We start from the raw sequence: 21,024 nt of genomic DNA on the forward strand, positions 1-21,024 counted from the left end.
ACCCTTACAAAAGACTAAATAATTACACCACCTTGGAAAAAAAAATTCTTTATTTCATGGGGAATTTGGGTGCAGAAGACTGAGTCCATAGATGTCCAAAGTCTTGTCTGACTTACTTTGAATTTCTTTGGGGGCTTGTTCTGGGTTGTGCATGCTGCTAGCTCAACTATTGCCCTTAACAGAGAGTCTGTAGCCTTCTGAAAGATTCTTGAAAGAACTTAGGACTTTGGAAAGCTTACAAATTCCTGTTTTGGATCTTTGGTTTATGGGGCAGTGTAACTACGCATGTTTACTTTATCGATTGAGACAGAGCATTTAATGCAAATAAGAACATTGGAGTGGTAGAGAAAACAGCTTGGAGGACATTATTACCTTTCCCAATCCTCATTTCTTGTCATGAATTATTAATCATGAGGTAGCACCTCATCTGATGCTTTGAAAACTCTCCCCCTGGTAAGAACAGGCTAATTGAATTGGAGGAAGTGGAGCAGGAAAAACTAAACGTGGATGTTGATGGTTACACCAAAAGCAATTATCCACCCTTCAGCCTTCTCCACCTGTTGGAAAACCCAAGGCTCACTAATTCTTGTGCCATGAGGGAAGAAATGGGAAAGAAGAGGAAAATGTTAAAGCGATGCATTTCAGTACATCTTTCTTGAGAGTAATTCATTTGACTAAGAGGTGTATGGGAGCATCAGAAGGAGTAGGGGTGTGGGAAGAGGTCTGACACACCAGAGATAAGAATACAAACCAGTCCAGTCCCCATGCAGTGCTGCTTGGTAAAGCAACAAAAGCCTTAATTTAGGCAATAACTCTACCCAGAAACTCTCCCATTAGGAGTTTCATTTTGGCAATTGATATATATGTAAATATTTGAAATAACTCATATGCATAATAAAATATGAAACCATCACTAGAGTGTGATAAAATCATTTTCTAAAAATTGTATTTTTGATATCTTTATCAAAAGAAAACTTGTAAACCAATAGATATGAGTAGATAACATGAAATAATACCACATTCATGAGAAATGTAACACTAAGGGTTCAGGGGACACATGCCTTAAGTCACATCTATAGATGATATAAACAATGAGAAACAACATGAAGTGATGTATATTGTAATAAAAATGGTCACTGCAGTTCTCACTTTGGCAGCACATATACTAAAATCAGAATGATACAGAGAAGATTAGCATGGCCCCTGCACTAGGATAACATGCAAATTCTTGAAGCTTTCCATATTTTCAAAAGGCAAAAAAGTGGCCACTGTAAATGGTACAATAACAGGTTTTCTCATTTGTCTGTTTTATTAATTTTCACTATTTTTCCCTATAAAAAATGCTATTTTGCCATTCAATACACTAACAAAACTTTTAACAACATCTTTCTTTTGAAATTACACTCTCCAAGACCACATGATCAGTTATATCAGCAAGTGTTTGATGCTGCCAACCCAAAGCTCAGACTCTGGCAGACAGAAGTAGCAAAAGGTTTCCTTCTACCATCACACAGCAAACTAAGGGTCTTGTCAGCTATTTTTCTGGGACTGAGTCCTTTCCTTACCCATGTCACTGGCAAAACATCATACTTCCTGCCTCTTATGTTCCACAACCCTGGTTGTGGGATTATATGCATTGAACACGACTAATCTGTTTGTCTTGGGGTGATGCAAACTAATAGGTTCTTGGGCTCTATTGTATCTCTGCACTTAGCACAAACCTTCCATCCCTAGCTGCAGAATGAATGGTTCAAGAAACTCAGAAATGAAGACGATGGGGGAAAGGCCAACTTAGCCACCTGGCTTTCATCCTGAACTAAACTGAAGGAAACCAAAGACTAGGTGGCAGATATTTCCTCAAAAGTAACCAGAGGGGAACAAGCATTCCTGGGATGAAGATTCTGAAAATCAGATATGTAGGGGTTTGGAGGAACTGAGATGAATGTAGGACTTCTGGAAAAATAACTGATGCTAGAGAGCAAAGGCAGAATCTTTGCACTTACGTTCTGCTACCATAGTCACAGTACTGTGGGGAAGGAGGAATAAAGGTTGTTTAGTTTGCAGAGAAGTGGATTCCTGAATGAGCGACAATTAAATCTGCTGGAGGATTGGAAGGAGACATGGCATAAGGGATGATTTTAGCCACATAAACAGGAATGGGCGTATGCAATGATTTCTATTCAAGCCCCCTGGCTTCCTGAACTAAGCTGATTATTATTAAGCATTTATGTGGCATTTCATATGTACAAGTACTTTACAATCATTTATTATTTATTCCTCACAACGTGAGAAAGCCACAAATCAAGGACAGGGATAAAGTTAATACAATTTTATTAAACAAGAGGGGTGTGCTTATCAGCAGGCTCAGCTACAGCCAGAGAGTGTGACCTCACAGGAGAGAAACAACGTGACAATTGCTTTTTTTTTTTTTTTTCTACTCTTTTGTGTTGCAATTCACACTTTTAATCAGCAGTAAGTCAGGTGACCCTGCACACCTGGGAGAACTCCTGGGAGCTTGGCAACCTGGTGTGCCAACTCAAGGGAGAAGCTGTCATTTCTGTCACCAGTGATTTCCTTCCCCCTCCCTCTGTCCTTTTCTTCCTCTTGCCTTCTCACATCTGCTTCTTCTTCTCTTCATTCCCCTTTCTACCCTTAATGTACCCCATATCTCCTTTTCTTTTTATCTCTGTCTCTCTCAGCCCTGTCTTAGTTCTTTCCTGTGTCCCCTTTGACTTCACTCTTACTCTCTTGTCTCCCTGCCTTCCTGTCTCTGTCTCTGATTCTCCCATAGACAGATAGACAGGCATGCACACAATCACACACATGCAGACACTCACAATTGCATACACACACTCATGGACACACACACACACACACACACACACACACACACACACACACATGGAAAAAAGAATGATCTAATTGCTAAATTAGGCAGAAGGTCACTTCCTCTGTGAGCAGCCCTCTTCATGCCTTCTTCTGAGACCTGACACATGGAAAATTCTAACTTGATTTGTACAGGGAGAATAATGCCCGTGTTAATCTAAGCTGTTTGGAAGGTCATTTAAAAACCATTCCAGGTTGTTTTACTCCCACTGCTAGTGATCTCCAGGCACTTCTCATAAATGCTAATGAATTATTCACCTTGATAGTGTAGACAAACACAGACTGGTGATGTTATTTGGAAATCATTCAAATTGACTAATTAGTTATTTCCTTTAGATTTCATTTAACAAAGAAAAAGGGTCTGAGATATTTGGTGAATCATACATCATTACATTCCTAAAAACGTAATAGTTTATCTTAATTTGTGGAAGGGCTGACCTAATTTAGAAAAAAACAAAAACAAAACTCATATAGTTTGCAATGTTTAAAAATTATGTATAAGCTTACTACATTCCCAGCAGAATTTCTACAGTGAAGAAAATTATCTTAGCTGAAAGTTTCACTCCTTAATTTCGAGGGTTGCATGGGAATCATTGGTTATTAGCAAGGAAATCAGGAACAAATAACAATAACCAGAATCCTCCCCTCACAAATCTCTTCAATATATGTATTTGTTCATGACCAGCTACTGTATAGTAGTTACACTGTTATGAATACTGAGTAGAGAATAGAACAGAAAAGACCCATGCTTCTTAGAAATTCTAGTGGGGATATTTTAAATTGAGAAAAATAATTGTTAGATTAGATGGGTAGCTAGATAAATGAAAGTTAGATATGTTGGGTGGATAGATGATAGATGGATAGATAGATAGATAGATAGATAGATAGATGATAGACAGATGATATGATAGACACAAATGATATGTAGGTAGATATAGTTGAAAATAATAGCTATACAATAAATAGATGCATAGATACATAGATGAGAGGTTAGATAGAGATGATAGAGATAGATAGATAATAGAAGATAAGTAGGCAGGTAGACATATTAACAGCAATAGATAATAGATAAATAGATAATAGATATATACAGATATCAATAGATTGTTGATAAAGAAATTAAGTGAATTTTTAATGATGATAAAGGCTACATAGAAAATAAAAAACCAATTGTGTATATTGGAGCATTTGGGGAATAATTTTAAATAGAAAGACAGGAAACCCCTTTAGAGAAGGTGTCAGAGCAGAGACTATCATGCTGAAGTTTGAAGTTTCCAATGAGTCAGATAAATGAGATGTAAGAGCCTGAAGATGGGAGCAAGTTCACTGGCCTGGAATTCTTTGTACACCTTAGCCTTCTGAGTAAACTGGTGGTGGAGGAAAGGACAATGTGGCCAGGGACAATGCTATACTTTCTGCCTTTGCTTTGTCAGTCTTTAGAACAAACAACATGAGATTTACATCCTAGTAGTTGAGTTAGTTACAATTCTCAATGACTGATAAGATGTGCATCATTTTGTCAAATTCTGACCAATGTATCTCTTCATGGTACTAATTTGATTTTCACCCCAGTTCTCTTATTCAGGTCATAAACACGAGTCTCCACAATATTAATGAAGACAAAATTCAGAGACAAAAGAGTCATGTTCTTAGCTCTTCAATTTAGTAAACAGCAAAGAATAACTAAGATAAACTATAGCAAACACACTCTTTGATTTCCTCCCCTGAGATGGTAATGCAATCTTCTTAGTCTGATAAGTAGATTCTGCATGTACTAAACAAGAAAGGGGCAATGGTTCTTGACATGACTGTTGGTGTCTTTGGTGCTATGGCCACTGGAAGGTTTCTTTTTCTTGGTACCTTAAGAGATGAGAGTCTTTCCAGTTCAAACTGGTCCCATATCAGCTTGTTCTGGAACATTGAATGTTTTTTCCTAAGAGATGGGAACAAACACATAAGCACCTCAGATAGACCACCAAAGACAAACCAAGGAAACGATCACTATTTATTGGGGTTACTTACTGGCACATAGGTGAGAGGTTACTTACAGGAATATCAATAACCCCCAAACAGCTGGATCACTACAAAGTGTGCATCCTTAGAGCTCCTTGAACATTTGGTCAGCTCCACCTGACAGTCTTCTCTCTCTAGCAACGTTTGACTGTTTTGTAACTTTGGGGAGGAGACATGAGTTTTGAGAGCTTTCTGAGCCTTGTACAATGTGTTGCCTTCATTGGCTTCATGAACTTTCTTCCTTTCTTCATGGAGAAAATGTTCCAATTTGGAAGAAACAGCAACACAACATGAGATTACCAGTTGTTCATGTTATTCAAGTTAGTTAGTTTAGTTTAGTTAGTTAGTTAGTTTGTTAGTTAGTTTGTTGTCACCTCGACCCAAGTCAGAGTTATCTTGGAAGAGGCAACCTCAATTGAGAAAATGCTTTCTTCCAACTGGCCTGCAAGCAATTCTATAGAGCATTTTCTTGATTGACCATTGATGTGAGAGGGCCCAGCCCAATGGCAAAATTGTCACTTTCTGAAAAGTGGTCCTGTGCTATATAAGGAAGCAAGCTGAGCAAGCCATTAAGAGCAAGCCAGTAAGCAGCATTCCTCCATGGCCCCTGCTTCAGTTTCTGCCTCCAGGTTCTTGACTTGAGTTCCTGTCCTGAATTTCTTTCATGTTGAGTTTTAGGCTGTTAAGATGAGATAAACCTTCCCTCTTCAAGTTGTTTTTGGTCAGAATGTCAAACTAGGGTATCAGCCAACTACCTGAGAATAATGCACCTAGACTTAGCTCAGGAGACATTTTAGAGTAATATGAGAATGGGTCTTCAGAGCAATGTTGGATGATATATTAAGTCTCTGATTCTAAGAAATATCCCCAAATATCAGAGATCAAGTCAGTGCTGAAGATCTCATTTCTCTCTTTTTGACTCCTCTTTCTCTTCCTTATTTTTTCTATTGAATTCTAAGGTTATAATAAAACATTGGGCTCATGATGGAAAAAAAGTGTCTGGGTCAAGTTGTCCTATCTTAATGTCTAGTTTCCTTAGAGTCACCTCGGCATGTCTCTCTAGAAATGGATTTTCAGGCTTTCTTTCTTCATGCTCTTAGATTTGGAGATCAAAGGTTCCTCTTTCCTGTAGGTTACTGCTTTGGCTAAATTCTCACTCAGTTCTCTACATCTGATCACCTAGACAACTGTTTTTTTTTTTCATGCTGTATCACACTATTGAACACTGGTATAACCTCTTAAAACATCACATACTGACAGTTATGTATGAAGAAGAATTTATGAGGAGCTGAGTCATAGTTAAAGTGGAGGAAGGTGGATAAATCACAGTGCGCTATGGTCTGCTTATAAAAGAAACTTCAGTTTTTTTGTTCTTAAATGCCTTAATTATTAGCAACTCTAGAAAGCATCCCTTGTCCTTTTGGTCTAGTTTCATCCATTGAGCAGGTGAAGACACTCTTCCCTCTGCTTTACACCTTTCCTCAGTCTTGCTTTTCCTTTGATTTCATGGGCAGAATTATTTCCTTTCTTCACACCCAATCCAAAAGAGAGTTTTCACAAAAGATGCTTATGTCAAGCCCACCAATGCAAGGAAGAACACCACAACCATGAATTGGGGCCAAATTAAAGCAAGCTTTGTTTCGGTTACACCAGAACTGTCTGGTAGCTATACCATGGAGACACAACTGTGCCCTATACTTATTACAAGTTGATATCCTGTTATGCATGCTAACAGCCATCATAGCTATGTCAACAGGAGGTACCAAACTTGTGGTTTTTACCTTTACAGATCCACTGCTCACTCAGCTTGGGCCTCTAGACTGGTAGTCACAAGTGTACCCCAGGCCAGGTCTATGTAGCTCAGCAAAAACTTGAAATTCACAGCATTTGTCCTGGCCTCCTTCTCTTGGATGAGAACAAGGCTACAACATCTTCTTCCCTAAGAGTTTCCTTAACCAAGAGTTAAGTTCTTTTTTTCTGCACAGTAAGCGTATTAGTAACCATCTCTGAATTCTCTCTCTCCTCTCTCTCTCTCTCTCTCTCTCTCTCTCTCTCTCTCTCTCTCTCTCTCCTCCTCTGTCTCTGTCTCCATCATGAACCTGAGAGTCAAAGCCTGTGTGAATAAAACTGTGTGTGCTTCCACACACAGAGCCCAAACTGGCTTCTCCTCAGTCCTTTGGTGGAAATCCTGGAAAAAAATGTTTTTCAACCTAAATAGCCAGAGTTTCAAAATATTATGGTATTTAATTCATTGATCACTTCTGTACTGTGGGAATCTCACAGATAACATGAAGAGGAGACTGATGTCATTTTCTTCCCACTCTTACCCTACTTCTCCAAAGAGAATTTCTATGTGGTGACCCTGAGGAATTGTTTTACCTGTCTTCCTTAAAACCAGTAATGGATTTTTCCTGAAAAATGAAATTGATTGTGTCATGGTATATTTCAAAGTCTGAGAAAGTATGGCTGAGGCTAGTGTGGATCTCTGGATTGGTTTTAAGAATATTGTACTATGATAAAAAAATTATGGGAAAAAAGAGCAGATAAATCAAACCCTGCAATTTCATGGAATAATTTAAACTTTGAAATGCCATAGCACTAGCAAGTTCATTGTCTTAATAAGTAAAAAAAAAAAAGATATATATTCTACTCATATTTGACCTTCTGATTTCTGCTGCATGCAAACTCTCTGATGTAAAGCAGACAGAAGTATATACCTGAAGAATCTTTGTCCCTATTTTCAAGATTTGAATCTTCTGATTGTATGTAATTCTCTATGACTATTACTAGACATAAGTATACTTAAAATTGAATTTATATATTTATAAACATATACTATATACATACACACTTTGATACAGATGTACACATATATATGCACATACACATATATGCACAGCAATTTGAGTTTGCAAGCCAGAGCATACACTGACTTCATTCTGCAGTACAAGCACATGTATAAAATATAGCTGAAAGACCTTATGCTGCTGAAGTAGAGGAGGGAATTTCACAGAATCCAGAAGAGGAACATAGAACCTACGTAGGCCCTCACCTTCTCTCTCATGCTCTCATGCCACCCTCTCACAAATGCCAATTATCAAAGCAGAGGAATTGTATCTATACAGAACAAATAATCTGCGTAAGTTTTATAGATAACTGTATACCACAGTCATCAAAATGTACTTCTACATCTACTTTGAAATCCCATTCACTCTCACAAACTCAGGAAGAGGCACTGGTTACTAAAATGGTCTGACAGAGACACAGACACACAGACACACACACAGACACAGTTATTCGCCTCACCATATCAACCATGCTTCAGTTTATGACCCCTGGGCTTCTTGAGGCCAGCATATGGTTGGCCTTTGAGCCTAAGAATATGATACAGTTCCCAGACCAGAGTCATGTGTGACACGTCTGTCTCACAGTGTATACCATGAACGTGAAATGAAAGATGCCACGTTCATCTGTATAGCAAAGAGCAGGAAGCTCTACTTTAGGGGTTCTGATAATATGCTATTTTCCTCTTCAAATTCAGTTTGATAACTGTTGCATTATCAAATTAAATATAATGTTCTTCATTTATTCGATAAATTAAAATTGTTTTTTTCATAGAGCTTAAAATTGTAGGTGCTTCATTGACATAAGTAAGATGTTTGAAAGATTAGGATCTTAGACCTGTCAAATAATTAATATTAAAATCATTGAAAAAATTTTATTATTTTAATATGTTTCAAATTAGAAATTAAAGAGAAAACATGGATATGAAAAAGTAATGAGATTAAAACAATCTTGTAATCAAAATTGCAGCTTCTTTATTCTGCCATCTATATTAAGTAATGGAGAAAATGTGAAGATAATTATAAGAACAAGAGGTTTAATAGATTCTAAAATCACAGGGTTGAAAATTGCCTCCCAAGATCCCCCTTATGAGCAGTTTGAATGAAACATGGCTCAGATTTGCTTGTGAATAATGAAGATACAAAAAACCAGGTTCCTGGCTAGTTGGAAGAAGAGTCTGGGCAGCCCTTTGGTCATGGATACCAGCAGATAACCATTGTTAATGTGCTTTGAAAATCTTCACTGCATTCAGTTAAGATTTTTGTAATAGCATGAAAGCATTTGACAACAGAGCAACCCAACCATGTGTCAGGTAAAGCAGGGCTGTTAGTATTTGCTTATGGAAACTGTTCTGTGGTGTGTTGTTATAAATGCTAGAAACTTCCATTTGGTAAGTGAGAATGTGTTTTACAGACCACAGAACATCAGGTGGCTCTCACTTCACTCGTGTTTAGACACGAGACAGACAAGTATTTCTTGAACATCTTTGAAGCGATTACGAGGAGTTTCTGAAATTTCAGCAAGGAAAGGGGTGGGTCATTTGTGCTTCTTCTACTGCTTTTTCTAGTCCTACACCATGGAAAGGAAGAAAGAAATCCATACATTTCAGAAGACTACAGGAATATTTGACCCTGATGTCTACAAATGTGAAAGAAGAGTTATCCTAGGAGCTGACCCAGTAGACTGTGTGGTTGCGATTAGCGAAAGAAGCTGTGAGGAACCCCCGACACAAGTTTCAGATGCAGACAGTCTCTGGAGAAGCTTTAACCTCGGGCTTGATCAGTTCAGAAGGGCAGGTCTTAGTCGGGTCCTGCATATGACATTAAGAATGGAATAGATATATAAAGTAATCGAGATTTACTGAGGAAGATAAACTTACTCATGTGTATCTCAGTCTCCAGAATACATCTTTTCTTAAATTTATATGCTTAAGTAAATACTTATCATTTGAGTTATTTAGACATTTGAGTTATGATTTTTATTAAAGATAATAATTCATGTTAATTTTTATATCATCCATAATGTGTCTCTGAGCATGTATGTGGGTCAATGCACATGGACTTGCACACAAAGGCCAGGCTTTGAAATTTGAAAAGACTTATGCTATTTTGAGTCAAGATGTGACCTCTTAGTTCATGATGTCATGCCTTTGCTTTGCCTTCACAGATTCTAACCCATTGAAACCATAAGCTCAGTTAAATTCAGCATATTTTCTTCAGTTTGGGCAATGTGTTAGTTCTTGTCTGTTAATAAAGAATAAGCTTTCAGAGGACAGGAACCACACACACTTTCATTCACCTTTACACGTGTACACAAAAGGTGGTAAGGGACCAACATACAAGCCAAGGACTGAATTAAATCAACACAATAACTGTACATGATGGGGAGGACAGAGAATGCAAATGATAATTCATTTAATTTTTCTATTATCTCAGAAAATAGAACTGGAGCCACTTTATAAACTGCAGAGCAATTTAAATGTCATTATGGCTCTTTTAGTGAAAATAATAGAAGTAGTATCTACTATATGCCACTCATTAGTCTCCAAATAAGGGATATGATGATGATGAAGGAGCCACACTGCATGTAACTGAAATCACTACATGGGATTTCACCCTAGAGACTGCCCACAAATATGACCAATTATGCTGTAAAGCCTTGGGATTTTCACATTGTGAAGCTATTGCTAATGTCTTGATTTTGATGTATCACTCAGAAGTTATTGGCACAGCCATAGCAATGACCAGGACTATAAGCCAGCCCTTAGGTCGAGCTTACATGGTGATAGGTACTCCAATGAGAGCTTAACATGCACTAATTCATTCTACTTTCTGTCTAATTAAAAAAGTAATAACTGTCTATTGTAGAAAACTTAAACTTATAAGACAACTTCTGATTGTTAATGACCTCCATTTTCATACACATAGAATTGTTTTGTTATGTGAGAGTGGAATTAAATTCTAAAACTATCACTCTCCGAGGTCTTTTTAGTAGGATGCACAATGTAGTCACATATTGGGTGAGCTGATTGTTGCAATAAAAGACCCACCAACAGCAGTTCAGAAAGGAAGGGCTCATTTGAACTCACAGTTCAAGGGTACAGACCACTATGGAAGGGAAACCATGGTGTTAGGTGCTTGAGGCAGTTGATGAGATGGCATCCACAGTCAGGAAGCTAAGTGGCAAATGCTAATAATACTCCACTGTTCTCCTTTCTGTTGTGCCCAGGATTTCAGCTCATTGAGTGATGCCCCTTCTCAATTCAGTTAACTTAATCTATAAAAACCTTTCTGAAGAATATTCAAAGTCTAACCTAATCTAGATGAGCCCTCACAGGCATGTCCAGAGGTTTGGTTTGTAGCTGGCTCTAAATCTTCTTGTGTTCATAATTAATATCACACATATGGCTTGTGATGTGTGTGTTTGCCCTTGCATTTTCCACATTATGTGAATTCTGGTTTTTTCTGTCTACCTTGATGTTTTCTTTCTTTGTCTCTCTGAATTAGATACATTTTTTCTCTATTTATTTTAAAGTAATTTCATTTTAATGCTGCCATTAATTGCTTTTCAGTTTAGGTATATGTAATTAATCTGTACTTATTCAATTAGTAATAATTAACACAAAGGGACAATGTTCATTCTCCTTGATGCTTAGAAGAGTACTTCAGGATTGGCCAATGACAACCCATATCTTAATCTTTGTTAATTAACTATGTCTATAATTTCAACATGTTACCTTCTTTTTACTCAATGAACCTTTCCATGGTTATTTTTTTAAGGTTACCATTGCAACTACAAAATTAATTCTCACCTTGATCTGTAAGCATATTTTATTACTTAATATCAGTATATTAACAATAGTACAGAAACATAGATGTCTACTGAATGTCCTTATATACCAAACATAGTGCTACATATACATTATTATAAAAATCATTATATATTTCCATCTCTATTTTTCATAAAGAAGACCTGAAATTCAAATAGAATTGGTAATTTACTCAGGTGAGTAAATTAAACTAGTTAGATGCTCAAGCTGAAATCTGAACACAGCCAGCCCTTTCAATTCAAGAAAGCCTGAACTCTTAAACCAGACTCTAACATCATATAAATGTTTTATTTATATAACAGTTTTAACGACACATTTCATTGTGCACAAATAGTTATGAAATATGTAAGATAAGTCCCTGTCCTCATTATCCAAACTAGGATGTTGATGGAAGTCAAAGAAATCAGCAGAGATCCACAGCCAGGCCCCAGGTGGAGCTCCAGGCGTCCAATTGCTGAGAAAGAGGAGGGATTGTATGAGCGAGAGTTGTTGAGACCATGATTGGAAAAATCACAGGGACAAATAGCCAAACTATTGGAAACACATGAACTATGAAGCAATAGCTGTGGAGCCCCCAACTGGATCAGGCCCTCTGGATAAGTGAGACAGTTGATTAGCTTGAACTGTTTGGGAGGCACCCAGACAGTGGGACCCTTGGTGCATGAGCTGGCTGTTTGGAACCTGGGGCTTATGCAGGGATACTTCGCTCAGCCTGGGAGGAGGGGACTGGACCTGCCTGGACCAAATCTACCAGGTTAAGCTGAATCCCCAGGGGAGTCCTTGCCCTGGAGGAGATGGGAATGGGGGGTGGGATGGGGAGAGGGGGTCAGGAGGAAGGAGGACAGGGGAATCTGTAGCTGATATGTAAAATTAAATTAAATTATAAAATTTGAAAAATACAATAAAAAAAGAAAAAAATTAAGGAATTCACAAGTTAAAAAGAAATCAGGATGCTCAAGTGTAATAAATATTATGATCAGAGGATTGTAAAGCACTTTGTGGTCTCTAACCTGCTCCTACTTGGGACATCAAGGTAGACTTTGCAGAGAGAGGAAATTTGGTAAACACCTCAAAGGTGAGGACATTGGTAGCTGGGAAGTGGAAAGAGATGAATGCAACCAGAAATATAGACTGTTTGTGGTTTTGATAATAAAAATAAAAACTAATGTTTGAGGTAAAAAGTAGAGTGAGAGATTAGAATGACTATACTCTCAGGGGTTAATTAATACTTAGATCTGACCTAAAGTCCTACTTTTTTTTTTTTTTTTGGTTTTTCGAGACAGGGTTTCTCTGTGTAGCTTTGTGCCTTTCCTGGATCTCGCTCTAGCTGGCCTCGAACTCACAATGATCTGCCTGCCTCTGCCTCCCAAGTGCTGGGATTACAGGTGTGCGCCACCACTGCTCGGCTAAAAGTCTTACTTCTAATGATGAATTTAGTTGTATAAATTTATAGAGGTGCTATGGTTTGTATTTTTATATTTGTCCATCAGTTTTAATACATGATGTTTAGAGCTGTTATGCTTTTGTGAAATTTATAAGGAAAACTTAACTTCCCAAATTATTCACTATGTTGAAAAGGCAATTTCAAGATGGTAGCTCTGAATTTTATTTGTTGAGGAACTTGAAAAGTGAGAAGCTTGGTGGAGTTTGAGTTCCCATCAAGTTATGAGAATGTTCCTATTGGTTTTTGAGGGATAGTCTCTGAAAAAGTCATTGGAATAAAAATGTACATTTTATGATGAGATAGAAACCCTACAACTAGAACAAAAAACATTTATTAACCAAAAATAATGGTTGAGTACAATTTACATGGCTGCTAAAATATTATTCTGGTTTTCATTAAGCTGAAAAGTGAAATGGATATCTTGTAAAGAGGTAAATTGAGTTGAGCCCAGTTACATTGGTTTAAAAGAAGCACAACTCTCTCTTTTTTCATTTTCTACCATTAAAATTGGAGAACTGAATCTAAAAATCTATTATATTAAACCCTCTAGTTAAGAGTATTTGTACCACATATATTACATAGGAGAAAAATGATCAAAATAGTCCAAATAGAACTTAAGGTGTGTAAACATTATATAAATACAATGATTTAACAAGCGTAGAAATGGCAGATCCTAACAGTTTTGGAGATTCAGATGTAGTAAAAGTAATGGGTAAATTATAAAAATATAATTTAGCCTTTAACCAAGTTTATAGATACAAGCCATGAAAGCTTTACCAGAGAAGTAATGTAAACAGTAAGGAAATGTATGTCATATCATAATGAAAACCATAGGTTTGCTTGTATTATATCTATAGTATACCATATCAAAACTCAAGCCCAAAGCCCCCTCATTCTTCAGGAAACAATGAGGGAATTTTTGCTGGGAGGATGGGAATAAAAGTGCACAATTACATTCGTATCTAAAGGAGTTGAAGAACGAGGGCATTAGATGAAATATTTTTCACAGAGATAGATAGCATAAGGATTTATGGAAGATTTACAACTTTTTTCTTAGAATATTAATACATGCCCTTGGGTAGGGGTGCTTTAAATAAAATAAGATTTGTTTTATTGAGAGTGCACTAGTCACAAGAAAGTCACTAAATCAGAAGTGGGGAGGTGATTAAGGTTAGAGGTTCTGGGTTTAAACACCTTGGGTCTGCCACTTGCCGGTGAGCACTTTACCTTCCCATTTCAGTTTTCTCACGTGCGGAGACAGAAGTGAAGTAAGTGGATGGTGTGGATGGTTGCCAATCTGGGAACCAGTGTGTATGTACAGATGTTGCTTCGATGGCTCCTGTAGATGTTACCAGAAAAGGTCTGACAAGAAAGGCACCAAAATGCCTATGTAATAGCACTGATGTATGGGAAGAAAGCCACAGTAAGTGGAGATCCAATCACCTCTTAAAGTGGTCACTTAGTATTATTCTTTAGTTAGAAGTCATTATGAAGTTGTCAGCCTGCAAGAACAGTAAAGGAGCTACATGGGGACTGACTGGGAGCCCCGGGAAGAAATGACGCACAGGCTCTTGTAAGATAGAATTCACCTCAAGGAACTGAGTCTTGGGATGTCTCCTTCTTCCCTCCTGCTCTCTGGAAGACACTGGCTGCTTAGCTGATTCTCAGTCCTCTTTCCTCCAGACCAGTTTCTCTAACCAACTTCCCGGCACTCTTCTCTCAGTTTTCCTCCAACCATGCTGCCTGCTGGCTTCCAGTCATAGGGATGCTCCCAACCTCGCAGTGAAGGAAACACCTTAATGTTCCCTTCCAATAACCTCCCTTTCTTCATTCTTCACTCCTTCCCTCATAAACTTATCTAGTCAGGTGTTCTTAATAAGTACTAGACCTGAGGGCTTCCATACTTACAAATTAGCCTTGGTTTCTCCCTTGAACTCCAGATCCCTACATCCAAGGATTCATTTCCCAACTGTGTGAGTACAACCCAGCATGCTCATTTCCCAATGATTAGCATCTCACTCTCACAGAGGAAGCTTAGTTCCAGCTTAAACATATCCCATCCCCACCTTATTTTCCTGGATTTCCAAATTCCTGAATTCCAAATTCCAAATCCATTCCTCATTCACTCAGGTCCCCAAACCAAGATTCATCTTTGATTTGAATTTCATTTTCTCATGATGTACTTACTACATTGACCAAAACAGTTCCATCAACTTTGTCCAAATAGAACCACAACTGCTTTCATCAGTTCTAATTCACCTCCTACACCACTGGAGGGGCTTAGGCCACCTCCTCAATTTTTGATTATTACCATAGTACTTGAGTGGTTTTCTGTCCATAATATGTTTCCTATTACCATCTACTCCCAAGCAGCAACTTGCAATTGTGTAGCTCAGACTGGCCTCCAACTCAATATTCTCCATGCCCTCTCCACCTTCTGAATGCTGAGGTCACATGAGTGTACCACCACACCTGGGTCTGAGTGTCTTTTAAAAGATAAGTTGTACTTTCAGGGATTGGAAGGGTACCTGAAGATATAGCCTGGAGGTTAAGAGTGAGTACTTAATGTGTACACAAACAAATTTGAGTTTAGGTCCGAGCAGTCACTTACAAAGCCACACTTTGTCACTTTGCCTGTAACCCTAGTGTCGTGGGGTTATCTGTGGAGAATCTCTGAGGCTGGATGGCTAGCAGCCTAACTCCAGTTTAGTGAGGGAACTTGTCTCAAGACAATGATGTGGAGAGTGATAGAGTGGAACATCTAACATCCTGCTCTGACCTCTGGGTGCACACACTCCTACACAGATATGCATCCCTTACATAGATATACATACACCATATAGTTATGTACCACACTCACAGGCATATATACACGTGAGTAAATAAACATTAATACATAAAACTTTTAAAAATAAGCTAAGGGTTTGGTGAAATGACTCAATCCATGTAGAAATCCAGGTAGAGCAGTGCATGCCTGTAGCAGCAGTGCTGAGGACACACAAGGGTCACTTTCCTGGCCAGCCAGCCTAGTCAAATCAGCAAGCTCTAGTTTTAGTGAGAGACCCTGTCTCAAAAAACAAGGGGGCGAGAGATTGAGAAAGATGTTCATGTAAACCTCTGACCTCTACAAACACATTTACATACATGCTCACAAGTAAATAAATCAGATGATTTCTACTCCTCTGTTCAAAACTCTGTAAGGTTAGCAATGTTATTCAAGATCAAACTGACCCACATTTTCCTGGCTCCCCACCTCTTCTGCTTCTGTTTCAGTTACTTTCTTTTAGTTACTGTTTGCCAGCCACATGGACCCTCTTTGTTTTGAACTCAAGGTCTGCTTAGACCCTTTCTCTGAATTTATACTTAGGTCAGCCTGATATAAAATTGTCCTGATATTAACCAGGCATGCTTGCTCACTTCATTCTAGTGAACACTACTCAAATTTTACAATGTCTTCCAGAATTATCCTGACCAATTCACTCAAATGCATCTTCTTCATCTCTTTATCCCATTCTCTTGAGGTGTTCTGCCTCACAAAACTGTAGGTTGCTTATTATTTGTCTCATTAGGCTCACTGCTCTGCTCTTCATACCGAGAAGTGTGCTTCATTCACAGTTCAGAAAAGTAAATATGTATTTTGTGATAAATGTCTACAAGACAGAAGAGTGGCACAAGAAGATAGTTGTCATCCAGGCTTTGGTTTTAATCGCTGGAACCAAAGCTGAGTTGAACAGCAAGAACTATGCTTCAAAAGGACCCAATACACACCTGACCCAACTACAGTGTCCTATGATTTACCCATGTCCCTTCCCTCTGACACTTTTCCCCCCATGAAGCCATATTCTTCATAGTAAAAGAGAGTTTTTAGGGTCATTTTTAGGATAGAATTTTTTCCTAAGAGGCTGGTATAGTTTTCTTCAAAATATATCCATATTATTTAAAAGATAGAAGGCAATTTGTCATTTCATTAAAAGAAGACTTTTGTCTAGCTGGTCCTGGTGGTGCTGGCCTGTAACTCCAGCTCCTTGACAGGGAAGAGGAAAAATTACTCAATGCTTGCCCGTGTTCCAGAGTAAGGTAAAGGCCAGCCTTGACAACTTGGTCAAGCTAGTGAAACCCTGAACCAAAGTTAAAGCAGAAGGTCCAGAATGTAGCACCATGCTAGACTCTTTCCTAATACGTGTGAAGCCCTAGGTTCAGTCCACAGTAAGACAACAGCGACAGTAATAATAACAATAGTAGGGAGGGTTTTGGAATCCAGGGACTCTTTTTCATACTCCCTGTGGTGTTTCATGCTTTCCAGGAAGTATCTTGATTTAAGTCTTGCTAAAGAAAGTTAGCTGCAGATACACTCATAGGAAAAAAGCTGTGACAAGAACAATATTGGCAACTACTAGTCACCCAATGAGTGCAGTCTCTAGAGACAAAGAGCTCCTCAGTTCATCTGTATGTTGTAACATTTACACATTCATAGAGTGGGCAGTTGAAGGTATATCAGATCAAGAATTAAAACACTGGAGATGAAATCCAATTTAAGGCATGAACACGACATGCATACTTTTCTGTTGGAAAGTAACAGAACCAAGACCTCAAGAACTCCAGTTCCTGAAGCATTTCTGCTTGTTTCATTCTTTATTCTAACCAGCATTATAGGCCAGCTCATCTGTGTGGAATCAACTCTGTCTGTTACCAGATTGCCTGGCTGCGATCTTATCCCACTTTGGGCGATCTCGGTTTTGTTTCCTTTCTCTGTGTATCTGATGTGTCTCTCAATCCTTTTGTTTCAAACGTGCCTGATTGTATTCCCAAGGTATATCTCTATAGCCTTTACTGGTATCTGTAGCATGAATCTTAAAAAGTCTTAATAAAACAAAACTGGAGCCTGGTATTAGGGTGAATGCTGGAAGATCAGAGAAGCAGAACAAGCCACAGCTTCCTCACCTGACCAACTTCTCAGCTGATCCTGTTTCCTCAGACTGGAAGCTTCTTAGTTCTCATCCATAATGAATCTCAGCTGAACTTCTTCTTGAAAGCCTGAAAGCATAACCAGCTGTAGTTCCTGGTCTTCATGCCTTATATACCTTTCTGCTTTCTGCCATCACTTCCTGGGATTAAAGGCGTGAGTCACCATGCCTGGCTGTTTCCAGTATGGCCTTGAACTCACAGGGATCTTTGCCTCTGGAATGCTAGGATTAAAAGCAAGTGTGCCACCATTTTGTGGTTTCTGTATCTAGTGGCTGTTCTGTTCTCTGAACTCAGATAAGTTTATTGGGGTGCACAATATTTTGGGGAACACAATACCACCACAGGTATCCATGTTATTGACAACCTTGCCATCACATTCTGCTTACACACTCCTGTGTGTGTGTGTGTGTGTGTGTGTGTGTGTGTGTGTATGTGTGTTGTATCTGTGTGCATGTATATTGTGTGGAGTGGTGCGTGTGTGATGAGTGTGGTGTATGTGTATCTCTGTATGTGTATGTTGTGAGGTGTGGTATGTGTATGGTGTGTGTGTGTAAGTGTGTGTGTGTGTGTGTGTGTGTGTGTGTGTGTGTGTGTATGTGTGTGTGTATATGTGTGGTGTACTTATGTAGATTAACTATTTTGCTTCCCTCAGTTAATTTGTACCTTGAAAACAAAGATAGGGTGTATTTATTGTGTCCTCTTTTTAAAATTTTAGTACGTGATCAGTATCCACAAAAGCCCCTTGGGGAATTGGGTGACTATGAGAGTGCACTCTGTGTATTGATTGGAGGGATGCTCTGGACTTCCAAATTAGGAACTGCTGCCTGCCTACTAGTGTGGATTTTTTCCAAATTTGTACAGCATGGAAAATAGATATGTCTTACCTGGGAGTGATTGCAGGAATTGAAAGAAGTAAGGCTCCCAAGAGTAAGTTCTCACTAATGGTGGATGGAAAATGAGTGACCGAGAGCAAAGTTAGTGATTAGCTTACAGGTGGTTTTCATAACAGGACATAGAGCCCATTCTACACTCTGTCCGGTAGATTGGAGAATTAGATTGGCTATGAAATAAGACAGATCTGAATTTAGCTTCTCTATTTGCTAGCAATCTGATGTAAAGACATTTAAAAATACTCTACCAGTTTTATTCTTCTCCTGGGAATATTAACACCCATCACTGAGCTGTTATGAGGGTTTGGGGGAGTCTATGGCAAAGCTCCCTCAAGAGCTGATAAATAAAATTAGTGAATGTACTTCTGGAGTTGATCATTCCTTAAACCACAGAGAAGGGATCCCATAGTTTCTCAGGATCTTGTCAGTGCTTGTCATGGAGAATGCTAGATAATTATACAATTCTTTTCTCCTCTTTTGAACACACAGCTAGACAATATTTCCCAGATTACCTTGCATTCGGTATGATCAAATGATTATCATCTATTTAATGATGCCTGACTTGAAGGACGATCAGACCAAAGCTAACTCACCAACTGGACACCTAAACAACTAATTTCTTTTCAATGTCCACTGAAGGATTGGGTCTGTGCTGATGTAAAATAGTCTATTCCATTTTAATGTATTCACCTTGCCCTGGCTTTCAAATCCTTGGCCTAAAGCCATAACAAACTGTCTACTCCTTTAGATACTGCTAGGGAAGACAGTTCAATAACTGAGTTAAAACAATCCTCATTATCTGATTATCCTGTCTTCACATCCCAACCAGACACTTCCCCATATTATATTCATCCCATGTTTGTCTAAAAGTTGCACACCAAGCAGGAGGGAGGGTTAACTTGTACTTCTGATTATATCAGGAGCAAATGAAAGGAAGTGTTAGGAGAACTATGGATTCTCAAGGTCATAGGCAGTATTAGATTATGCATGCATTTTCTGTCTTTAAAAAGTGGTGTGACTGAACATGCACCATTCTACCCATACCTACTTTCTGGGCTGTCATATCTCCTTGCCTTCCAGTGTAATTAATGCGAGCCTTAGCATCCTTTTAAGATCTGACAACTTTATCTTACTTACTCACTTTCCTTTTCTTTCTAATTAAGCATTTGGGATCTTAGTGATCTGAGGAATATTTTTCTCTCTAATATCCTAACTTTTATTTTGTCAGCATATCTCTCATATCTCTTGAAGTTCTTTGTTTAATTTATTAATGTTCTTACCAATGCTTTGAAGATTTCCGTAACACGCTGTTTACCCCTTTAGATACTATTAGCGAAGACAGTTCAATAACAGTTAAACTGATCCTCCATTATCTGATTATCCAGTCTTCACATCCCAAACAGACACCTCCCCATATCATATTCATTCCATGTTTTCTGTATTCAAATATTTAAGATCTACATATTCAGCCAATTTAAATTAATTTAGCTATCAAGATTTCACAAGTTGCTGTACCCAGCGCTTTACTATGTGCACTATCGAGACTCAAGATCAAATAGTCATCGAACAATCTAGCCTTTGGCTAATACCATCTTTGTGATTTCAGCCAAAAGTTTCTAGTTTGTCTAATCTGTTTTATTTTTGTGAATCTAGGCTGTTTTCTCAAAGTTGGATCCTCTCCTAGGAAAAGTATGGATAAATTTTCTTCAATATAAGGCTAAGAATGTAATATTGAGATGGCCAGGAACAACCTGAGCCAAGCAGTAGTGTAAGTCCAATAATATCAATCAATCAATCAGTTATTGAATCAGCTCTGTTCTCTGCCCTCTTTAGTATGAGGAGAGGTATAGACATTTGAAACAGGCTTCCATGGTGAGATTCTTTGGGTTACAAACCATAGAAGCACAACTCAGACTAGTTAAAGCACCAGAAGAGAATTTATTAGAACAGTTTGGATTAGCTCACAGAATGGAAGGAAATAATACAGACATTAAGAGTGGGATAGCATCTTAAGAAAAAGCCATGAAAGTTACATTTCTTCTCTATACCTTTTTAACTGTCAGTTTTATTAATTCTCTAGCTATCTATTTGGAAAAGGGTCACATGATGGTAGAAACATGGAGGCTTGAAAGTCCTATGATCTCCTGAGACAG

The 21,024-nt window shown here is 38.3% G+C and overlaps 1 non-coding gene across 1 annotated transcript; it reads left to right on the forward strand.

Annotated features, from left to right (window-relative positions):
* The first annotated feature begins 1,141 nt into the window (after positions 1-1,141).
* Positions 1,142-1,248, forward strand: LOC118586414. Its single transcript, XR_004945309.1, has one exon. It is a non-coding gene; the product is annotated as a U6 spliceosomal RNA (small nuclear RNA).
* Positions 1,249-21,024: the final 19,776 nt, after the last annotated feature.

Source organism: Onychomys torridus, chromosome 6 (genome assembly GCF_903995425.1).
Source record: "Onychomys torridus chromosome 6, mOncTor1.1, whole genome shotgun sequence".
In the NCBI taxonomy this organism is placed as follows: Eukaryota; Metazoa; Chordata; class Mammalia; order Rodentia; family Cricetidae; genus Onychomys; species Onychomys torridus.